The sequence below is a fragment of the Sceloporus undulatus genome, chromosome 4 (assembly GCF_019175285.1).
Source record: "Sceloporus undulatus isolate JIND9_A2432 ecotype Alabama chromosome 4, SceUnd_v1.1, whole genome shotgun sequence".
In the NCBI taxonomy this organism is placed as follows: Eukaryota; Metazoa; Chordata; class Lepidosauria; order Squamata; family Phrynosomatidae; genus Sceloporus; species Sceloporus undulatus.
The window spans coordinates 226,880,279-226,890,447 of NC_056525.1; positions in this window are offsets into that span (position 1 = coordinate 226,880,279).

Genomic DNA, 10,169 nt, shown 5'->3' on the forward strand with positions numbered 1-10,169 from the left:
AAAGCTAAAAGCTCTGTGATAATCCACATCATTTCTGTTGATCTTATTACATAGTATTAGGGCCCAGACAAGAAATGTTGTTCTGAAATTCTGTCTAAATGTAACATGTTGATGGTGTCTTGTAATGAAAACAGCAATTTATTTTAGGAAGATGGTTGTAGCTTGAGCTTAAAGATAATTACATATAGTTACCTTCAAAAGTTACTTTTAGGAGGTTGAGGTAGTTATAAAGAAGTTGTATTTCAAAAGTAACTGACTGCCTTTCTAAACACAGTTTTGGACCTTTAAATTTAATTCTGTTCAGATAGAATCACAACACAAACAGCTTTTGACCTTGAAATTTAATCCTAATCTTTCATGTCAGGTGAAAGGTGAGATATAAATTAATTAATGAAATAAATAGAATAATTTCTCAGACATGTTCTTCCTTGGTGTCACTTCCTTGGAGTAGCTGATGTGGAAAACCTGACCTAGATTTCTTTCTCCTGTTTTGTAATCCAGCAGAAATGGATTGCATGTGAAATTGTTTTGAAATGTGGACATTAGTTTTGATATTGTACTCCATAGCAGTAGAGCCTGCACTACCTTCTTTCATTCTTTTCTTTAATAGTTTATAGAAAACTTCTACCAGCTTCTTTCTTGCAGCTGTTGATGGCATGGTCATAAGCAAGACATGGCACAGATGGAATTGGCTATCCTCTCCCTTTCCTCTGTGCTCCGATCCTGATTTCCCCATGGCTGCATTTGGAAAAACAAATTAGACAATTATGATAATGCATATATTATACTATAGGTCTGGCTCATTAAATATTTCTGGAATCACGACCAGACTTGCTCCAAAATATACAGGATGTCAACTTCACTATAAATACCAAGTTTGGTCAAAATCATTTCATAACCATGCATTCCTCTGATTCAGAAGTGAAGTATGCTTTTTAAAATGTAGACACTACTGTCTAATTCTTGCTGCTTATTGTTCCAGCCAATAAGATCATTTTAGTGAGGTCTAAATCTACCATTATTAAAATATGTGTAAAGAACAAGTGTTTGATTCTAGTCCCAACTAGAGTACACCTGTTGCATTGATGGGATTTACTTATGTGTTGACTCACCATACAGGAATTTATTCAGTGGGTCTGTAGAGCCATAGGTCTTTAAAAAGTGTTGCTTGGTTCAAAACAGTTGATGAGTCCTTCTATGTTGTCATTTTATTAAATGAGCTGTGGATCTGTTTCCTCCATGCTTGCAGTTTTTGCAAACATCTCCTCTGTCTGTGGCATTCACTAGATTTTTCACACCATCCAGATATAGAGAAAGCATAAACAAGAGTGATTTAAACTTTGAAAAGACACAAGACAAAATAGTTGCTGAGTTTAGCTCCTTGTTTAGCTCCTCATTCTTCTGTTTTCATTTGCTCTGGTTTTCTGATGATGGATCAGTTTAAGATAGAAAAAAAAAAAAAAAACCAAAAACAAAAAAACCACTTACTATGGCCTTTGGTTGTTTCCCAAAGAATTGTCTCAGTAATACTTATCAGAGATGTTATTCACCTATTTCATCTTTTCTACCTCTATATGTGTCTGTGTGTGTGTTTTATGGAAAAGAAACAAGAGATGTCTAATCTCTACACACATACATTAGTTAGGGGTGTCATTCTTAGCTATTTGTCTTTTTGCAGGGATCAGCAAGTAAATTTAGCATTTTTTTTCACATTGTCAGAAGTCTTTGAAAACTGTACGGAGTCCATGACACTCCTTCTCATACTAAAAGGTGGGGTCTGGATACATCAGCGTTCAATGCCTCACACTCATGTGCCTTGGAACTCTTTGATTGGTGCAGCTTTTTTGTTGTTGTTAACTTTCCATGAGTTACTGCTGACTTATGGTGACCCTGTGGATGAGACATCTAGATCCCCTATGCTCCACTGCTCTGCTTACGTCCTGTAAATTCAAGCTTGTGACTTGCCTGATTGGGTCTAGCCATTAGGTGTGCAATTTTGCTCTCTTTGTACTGACCTCCACCTTTCCTAGCAGTAATGCCTTTACTTATGGGTCATACTTTCTAATGATGTGATAAAGGTACAACAGTCTCAGTTTCATCATCCAGGGAAAGTTCAGGATCTGTTCAAGGATCCATTTGTTTGTCTTTTTTTCCATCCATGGTATCCTCAGCACTCTTCATCATCACTACATCTCAAATGTGTTAATTTTCTTGTTTCTGCTCTTTCTTTTTGGCTACAGCTGTGATGTCACTAGGGGGTGCAACCTGCACTAGGAAACACCTGATTGGGCCCTCCTCCTGCTAAGGGGTAAGGAGGGGCATGTGTGCCCCTTATCTTTTGCTATGGCAGTGTTGGCCTCCTCTGCACCTACCTGACCCTGGTGCTGCAGCATCGCCCTACTCTTGAAAATAACAATGCCCTGGCAGTGAAGGAGAGAGCTGTGCATGGCCTTCCCTACCCAGCTTCCATGGGGTCACTCTACTCATGAGTAAAGAGGCACTGCAGGAGGAGCAACAGCAGAAAAGAGGTGAATGTGTCCTTTTGGCTGCCCCCTGGAATCCCTGCCTACACAGGGATCAGAAGTCCCACCCCCACACTGCACGACACTGGGGCAGGGATGCCACTGGCTACAGTTAGTGTCTTTTTTCATTCTACCTTGACTATGTCCTTGGCTTCTGACAATAGTTCTTTTTCTAATACTCTCTACCTTTCCTAGCATTATTCTCTTTTCTAGTGAGTCATGGCTTCTCTTGCTGTGTCCAAAGTCCACTGGATGACCACCAGTTTTTGCTGCTGCTGCTGCTCCTTCTTCTCCTCCTCTTTTTCCTTCTCCCTTTTTTTGACCATTGGCGATGTAGGCTGAGAAAGGTGGAAGCTATAGTGTAACGTATGGTGTGGGAATTTGTAGTTGAGGGTGGAGTATTTAGAATTCTTGGCTAGAGAGATGTGGCGCCTCATCAGAGTACAAGCCCTAGGATTCCATAGGATGATGCCATAGCATTTAAAGTGGAATGATAGCACTATAATAGCTTGGTGTGAAAGGACTCCTGGAGCACAGAGGTAGTGGAAAGCTGCTGTAGAATACATCGAAGAGTGAAAAAGAAACAAAATAAAAACAAAAACCAGTAATCTAAACATAAATGCCAAGATTTAAGTGCTTAAATTTTCCCAGCATTCAGTAACAAGAAAGGCCACCAAACTAATTAAATTGCTCAGAAAAGATATTTAATTTCTCACTCCCTAACAACAACAATAATAAAAAACCAAGCAAGGATGTCTAGATCATTTTAACAACCGCTGAGTGGGTATTGTGGGGAAATATAAATTCATCCACAATCTTTCATGCAATTTAAGTAAATTGTCTAAGCAAACCTTTACAAAAGTAGTTAAAATTAAACATAGCTTCCAGTTTCCAATTATTTTGGAATATAATTGTCATAATGAGAGGACTCCAAAGCATAGATGGAGCATTATATAAAACATGCCAGATGGGAACCGTACCATAACAGAAGTTGCAAAATGAAATCATTGAACAGAAAACATGAATCCCAAAGGTGAATATAGTGATGGATTCTTTTTTTAAACTGTTCTCTGAAACAAGTTCTCATATGCATTTTTATTGCTTCTAACAGATAAAGAATTAATTACAATGGTTTACATGAATGTTGGTCTGTAGTCTGGAAAAAGTATTCTTTGAAGATGGTTAAAGTGGTCCTGGAGACTTAAATTCGTTTAGATTAAACAGGTATTCCTGTACTATCTCTTTACTTATTCTCTGCTGAATTTCTCCTGTTCTGTCTTCTGCTCCATTTTCCTGGGGTTGAGCACCCTTTGCCTTTTCTCTGTCCTCTGTTAGCATTCATTAAATCAAGGAAGCTGCAGTGCTGTGTTTGCAAAATCCTAGCAGGGCAGTTGATGGCTGTGGATCTTGGGGGCCTGTTATTGACAGGCAACCATAAGTTGAAGTTGACTTGATGGCAAATAAAAAATACACTTGATGAATAGAAGGCAGACTAGAAAGAAAGAACAGATAGCAAAAACAGAACCAGAACCAGTATTGTTGAATCAAGGATAAGCCTGAGAAAAGAATAGGTAAAGTGTTCATGTTCAGATAGCACAACTGTATCTAGTCCTACACATGTAAAATACAAAACGGAGGACTCCTGCTATGATGAAGTGGATGTACCACTTTAGTTTTTAAATGGTAGCATTTTTGCAAATAGCTGCAGTTCATAAATCTCCATTGTTGTTGTGTGCTTTCAAGCCATTTCTGATTTAAGGCTTTTTTTTTTACAAGATTTGTTCCAAGGAAGTTTGTCCTTGCCTTCCTTTGGGGCTGAGAGATTATGGCTTGCCCAAGATTATCCAGTGGATTTCCTTGGTCTCCCAGTGTTGTAGCCCAGCACTCAAGTCACTATACCATATGGGCTCTCAAATCTCTTGTAAACAGAAAAAATAGAAGATGAAGTTTTTCTATTAGCCTCATTTCTGTTCTCATGGGTTTCTCTTCAAAGGGAATGTTATTTAACAAATAAAAGAATTCAAAAATGTTACGACATCCAGTCTGAAGATGTGCAACCTAATTCTATTTCTGGCTTGGACCACATCATTCACATTTTCTTCCAACAGAGAAAACTGGCTAACATCCTTCTTCTAAATCTGTTACTGCCCCTAACCCCACAATATGCTCATCACATTTTTAATTAACTGCTAGAGATGTCTGAGTCTCAGGTCTCTGTTGTCTGATAGCAGAATATATGACCCTGCTATATTCATAACTTAGCCAACTCTGAAAATGGATCTTGTAGCACCTTTGAGATTAACTGAGGGGGCATACAAACACGTGGCTCCATGCTACCCGTTTTTGCCCCTCGGTGTCACGCCAGCCGCACAGTCCTCTAGGTGGCTTCTTTTTAAGGGTGTCATAATGGTGCTCACATGCCATTGCAAAAATGCTTCCATTTTTTTCCTGTTTACAAGAGATTTGAGAGCTTGTATGGTATAGTGACTTGAGTGCTGGAAGGTGTATATGATCATTAGCAGGGTTCTGTCACTTTGTGTCTTTAGTCTATTATGTAGTAGATTATTATTGGCTACAATTCTTGCCTTGTTGATTTTTTTAAATCTCATATAGAGGAGAATACTGCAGCTTGAGGAATGGTTGTTGTAATTCCATTGGTTAGTCATCCTTGTCTTGTGGGTCTTAACAGATGGGATTGTATTAGAGGGCGTGGATGTAAACTATGGATTGGATAGTGTACTCAGGGTGGAAGCTGGAGGCATTTAAGTACATGTAACAGTGGGTTTGGAATATAGTTTGATGCTTAGATGTCTGTCATGTAACTGTATAGTGCTATCTAGAAAATGAATTTGTTCTGTTGATGGTTGATGACACTGATGGTAGAGTAGAAGTTGTTGAAATTCTGGTAGAATGTCTTCAGTGAGTCCAAATTATGAAGATATCATCAACGTACATCAGGCAGAGGAGAGGTTTCTGAGTGCAGGAGTTAGGGAAGTGTTGTTCCAGGTCAGCCATGAAGATACTAGGGTATTGTGGTGCCATCTGGGTGCCCAAGGCAATACCATTAACTGGAAGGTATAATACCAAAAGTGAAGTAGTTGTGTGTGAGAACAACGTGGCAGACATTGGTGGCTATGTCTGCTGTGATCGCATCTGGAATTATATTTCTGACAGCTTGCAAATCTATCCTTGTATGGGTTGGCATCTATGGACTCCCTATAATGGTATCCCTCCATGGTGACCCTGGGCTACTTACCTACTGGAGAACACCCAGCACTGATGGGGAGGTGCAACAGCTTGCCACAAGCCAAGATGTCAACTCTGCCCACACATTTATTCAGGAAATGTCAACTCAGGAACTAATCACATCACCCACTGTGGTAGTTGGAATGGAGGGACCCCTCAACTGCTGGGTCTAGGCATAGAGGAGCTAGGTCTGACTATTTTTTTTCTTCCTCCAGGGCCACAGTGAGTAACCTGATACCATAGCAGGTTATGCTGGCTCTTCAAGTTTGCACCTTTCACTTTAGGACTATCACTTCAAGCCAAGGTGATTTTTGAACTTTGCTCTTTCTCCCCGCTCCCTCCCATGTTTTGTAATGCCAAGCCTGATGAAGAATGCTGAAGGATGTCTTTGCTTTATAATATTTTAATGGCTTGATAAAGTTATAACCCAAATCTTTTATTTTACTAATGGATCAGTTAGGAAAATGAGAAGAGCTCACATTAAAATTTAAACTGAACATTATAATAGGAAGTGAAATTTTTCCCCCTTCAGTATACTCTTACACGATCAAGGCCCAGAGTTTGACTTGAGGTGGGGAGGAGAAAGCAGAAAAGGCCAACCATTATGATCTTATTTTTTTTGAGAATAACTGAGGTTATTGGACATTTGCTCTAAAATAATGAAACGACACTAGCCAGTCAGTGCCGTGATGATGATTTATTATTAAAACCCTGGTTTTGAAATAATGGAATTGATAAATCAAAGGAATTTTAGTCAATGGCATTTTTTACTTCTAAATAACTAGATCTAGATGAGAACTACTTGACAACCTCCTGGCTAAGTACACCTTCAACTACAGCACAGACAGAAGCCATTTCTGAGAAGCAGCAGCTGGCAAAGTCATCAGGCAGCAGGTTTGTGTTTAGGTGAGCTTTGAGCCAATAGAGTTTTCTTCTTCTTTTAGGTTCACAAAATGAAGGAGAAGCTTGAATGGTGGTGCTCTTTAATTTTTTTCCCTTTTTGGTTGACTTCTTAGCCTAGGTGTATCATAAGATCCTTTTTGAGTGCTGGCAAAAAGAAGACCCAGAAGGTACAAGGAATTTATGGATTCATTTGTGCTAATGCTTATGCACAAAGTGGAAATCAAGCAACAACACGTAACATGGGCCTTGAAATGGAAATGCCAGCAGATGATACCACTGACACTGTGCCAGTGGGCATCAACCCAGAAATTACTACAGGTGTTGAAAGCATTCATTAGCTGTCCAGCAAGAGAATCAGTAAGAAGAGGCCTGATGACATTTGAGACACAAACAAGAAGTACAGGCTCATATTACATCACCATCTATCACTAGGACTCCAGAATGACTCACAGTAAGGTCCACTGTATCAATATATAAACACAGCATTCAACCTCGATGAAACTAGAACAGCCAATGTATTCAGAATTATGTGCACAATAGAAGAATTATTAAGCCAAACATCTTCCCATATAGACAGCTTCTTCTCTATCCCTCATAACAGCAATAATTATTTTTACCTAGCAGCAAATTCCCTAACTGAATTCAGTACTTTGTGTAGCAGAATCTGCACTTGCAGAAGAATCTTTGCTAGTCCCTGCTAGCAGAAATACTTGGACCAGCTTGCCAAGACTGTTTTCACATTAGTAGGGAAGAATACATGGTTCTGTTATGCTTACATGTATACATACACACTCCTCATGTTTCTCTAGTAAAGGCAGCTTAGGAGATGATACTATCACATTTGGCATGGAGCTGCACTCTGCAAGTAGCAGCCAATGAATTGAGGTAGAGACAGGAAAGTCACAGCCTGGAAGTCTTTTTGCCAAGTCTTTTTACCATGGAGATGCAGTGGGAGGTGATACATGTAGCAACAGTCATGTATCCCATAATATACATTTATGTCCTCAAATAAGCGGATGCATATTAAGGAGAGAAAAATCCATCAGTGTTGGTTTCTTCTATATTTGATTTTTTAAAAAATCTCAGCTTGTTCAGTCCATTGTCTTTCCTTCCTAAATATGAAGAAATTTATGAATGTTCATATTTTTTGCAAACACAAACTGAAACAGAATTAATATGTTTGCACTGGGTAAATTCAACAAGTACTCTCATTCTCAGCACAGAGAGGAGCTTGTCTGAAATACAGATATTAAAGATGAAAATCCTCTCATGAAAAAATAAGTATTAAACCTAATTCAGAACATGGCTGAATACACAGGGATTTAAACTCAGACTCTTAAGACCAAACATCCAGAACTCAGGATTTGTTCATAGAATTGTAGAGTTGGGAGAAACCACAAGAGCCATCCACTCCAATCCTCTGCCATGCAAGAAGATACAATTTCTTCCACATTAATGTTCTAAAGTGGTAAGCTCTTTCCTTTATTAAGAAATGTGTGGATTTGGGTGAATACTTTTTAAAAATAAAAAGTTGTTACCCAGCCCTAAACTGTAGCATGATCTTTTTCTGCATGAATCTACATAGCAGTTCTCACTGGAAATATTAGTCCATATATTTTTCCACTAAAGGTGTACTTTAAAGCACTCTGGTAGTGAACTCTTTTCTCAGATTTGTTGAGCTAGGTTTTTAAATTTGTTTTTATGTGAGCAAACATTTTTATTCCCGTAGGTTTATAGTGGCATTAATGTTAATTCTAGTGGGTCCTACTTTTATTTTTATTGAAGTTTTATTATTCTCAGTTTTTATTCTATTATCACTTGTTTCTGTATTAGGAGGTTGTGGCGGGTCTGCATGGCCCTCTGGCTGCTGCTGTTTTCTTACCAGTTTCCATAATAAAGAAATCATGTGAATATTAAAACAATATTATACCAACTTTATTAATGTTAACTTCCACTCAAAAAACAAAACAAAAACAAAAAACAAAACAAAAAAACCCTGTTACTTCACAGGTTTTCTCAAATCTTCCCAACTACTGGTGGTTTCTCAACCTTCATTGACTTCTTGGGTTAATATTCAGCTTCCATCACCTCTCTGTCGTTAGCCCTTACTGGCCAAAAACGCCCCTGTAGATTTCAATAAAGGGGTCCTGAACTTCAATAAGTTAACCGCAGGTTAGCCTCTGGTGGTGGGCTTTCCTGTTGGCAAGCTGATGGATAATCTCCTAGGAAGTCCTCTTCTACTGAGTCCTCGGCACCCCAACTTTCCATTCTGGACTGACTTCCTCTTCTTACCAAAGCCACCGGCTTTCCGTCTTACAGTCCTTTTGGCCCTGTTACGCTTCCCCTCTCTGTATCTGCCTCTCTCTTGTCCAATCTTCTGTGCTCCTCCTCCCCGGTTGCCTCACTCTTCTCTTGTATTTCCCCTCTTGGTCGCTTCCTCCTTGGCTCCTCCTCTTGAGGACCTACAGGAATCATCCTTTCATTTTGCAACTGTGGGTTTTGTAGTTCTCTAGGCCTCAGGCATTCCTCCTTGCCATCTAGTGGCCAGGGGCAACCCGGTACACTGTCTTCTGCTTTATCACAGAGGTTTTAGGTAGTGGATTACAAGAGCCAGTGTTGCACAGTGGTTTGAGTACTGGGACTAAGACTATAGTTTTGTTATTGTGTGCCTTCAAGTTGTTTCCGACTTATGAATGAATGAATGAATGAAATTTTATTTCTAGACCGCTATTCCTTGCAGATTACAGCGGTTTACAAAAACACCATCAAAACCAATACATAGCCCAACAATACAAAAACCCACCCATACCATTTAAAAACAATACAAGGGAGGGCTTGTCTTCTTCAGGAAGGGAGTTGGAGCCAGCCTGCCTCTCTCTCCCCAAGATGGTGGAAGAAGGGAGAGCTTTTCTTCTTCAGGCAGGCAGTTGGGCCAGCCTGCCTCTCCCCAAGATGGTGGTAACTCTAAGGTGACCCTATCATGGTTTTTTTTTTTTGGGGGGGGCAAATTTCTTCAGAGGGGGTTTGCCACTACTATCCAATGAAGCTGAGAGAGTGTGACTTGCCTTAGGTCATCCAGTGGGATTCAAACCCTGGTTTGCAGAGTCAGAGTCCAATGCTCAAACCACTATGCCTTGGAGACTCTAGAAGACCAGGGTTCAAATCCCCAGTCAGATATGGGAACCATCCTGATAACTTTGAGCAAGTCACACTTTCTCAGCCTAAGAGTGGTACCCCCTTCAAACAAATCTTGCCATGTGATAGGATCCTCATGTTGGAAACAACATGAGAGCACATAGCAAGTCAGTGGAAATTGAGAACCACTTCTAGCAACAAGTAACCTAAACCAATGAGGCATGGGCAATAACACAAAAACATCCTAGATTCAAGTATCTTAACCTCTCTTGTCCTTCTAAGGAACTACAGTACTTGTTGATATGTAGATTGCAATTATTTGGTTTTACTTCCTTCCTGCTGTTTCTCCAACATGTTTATTGT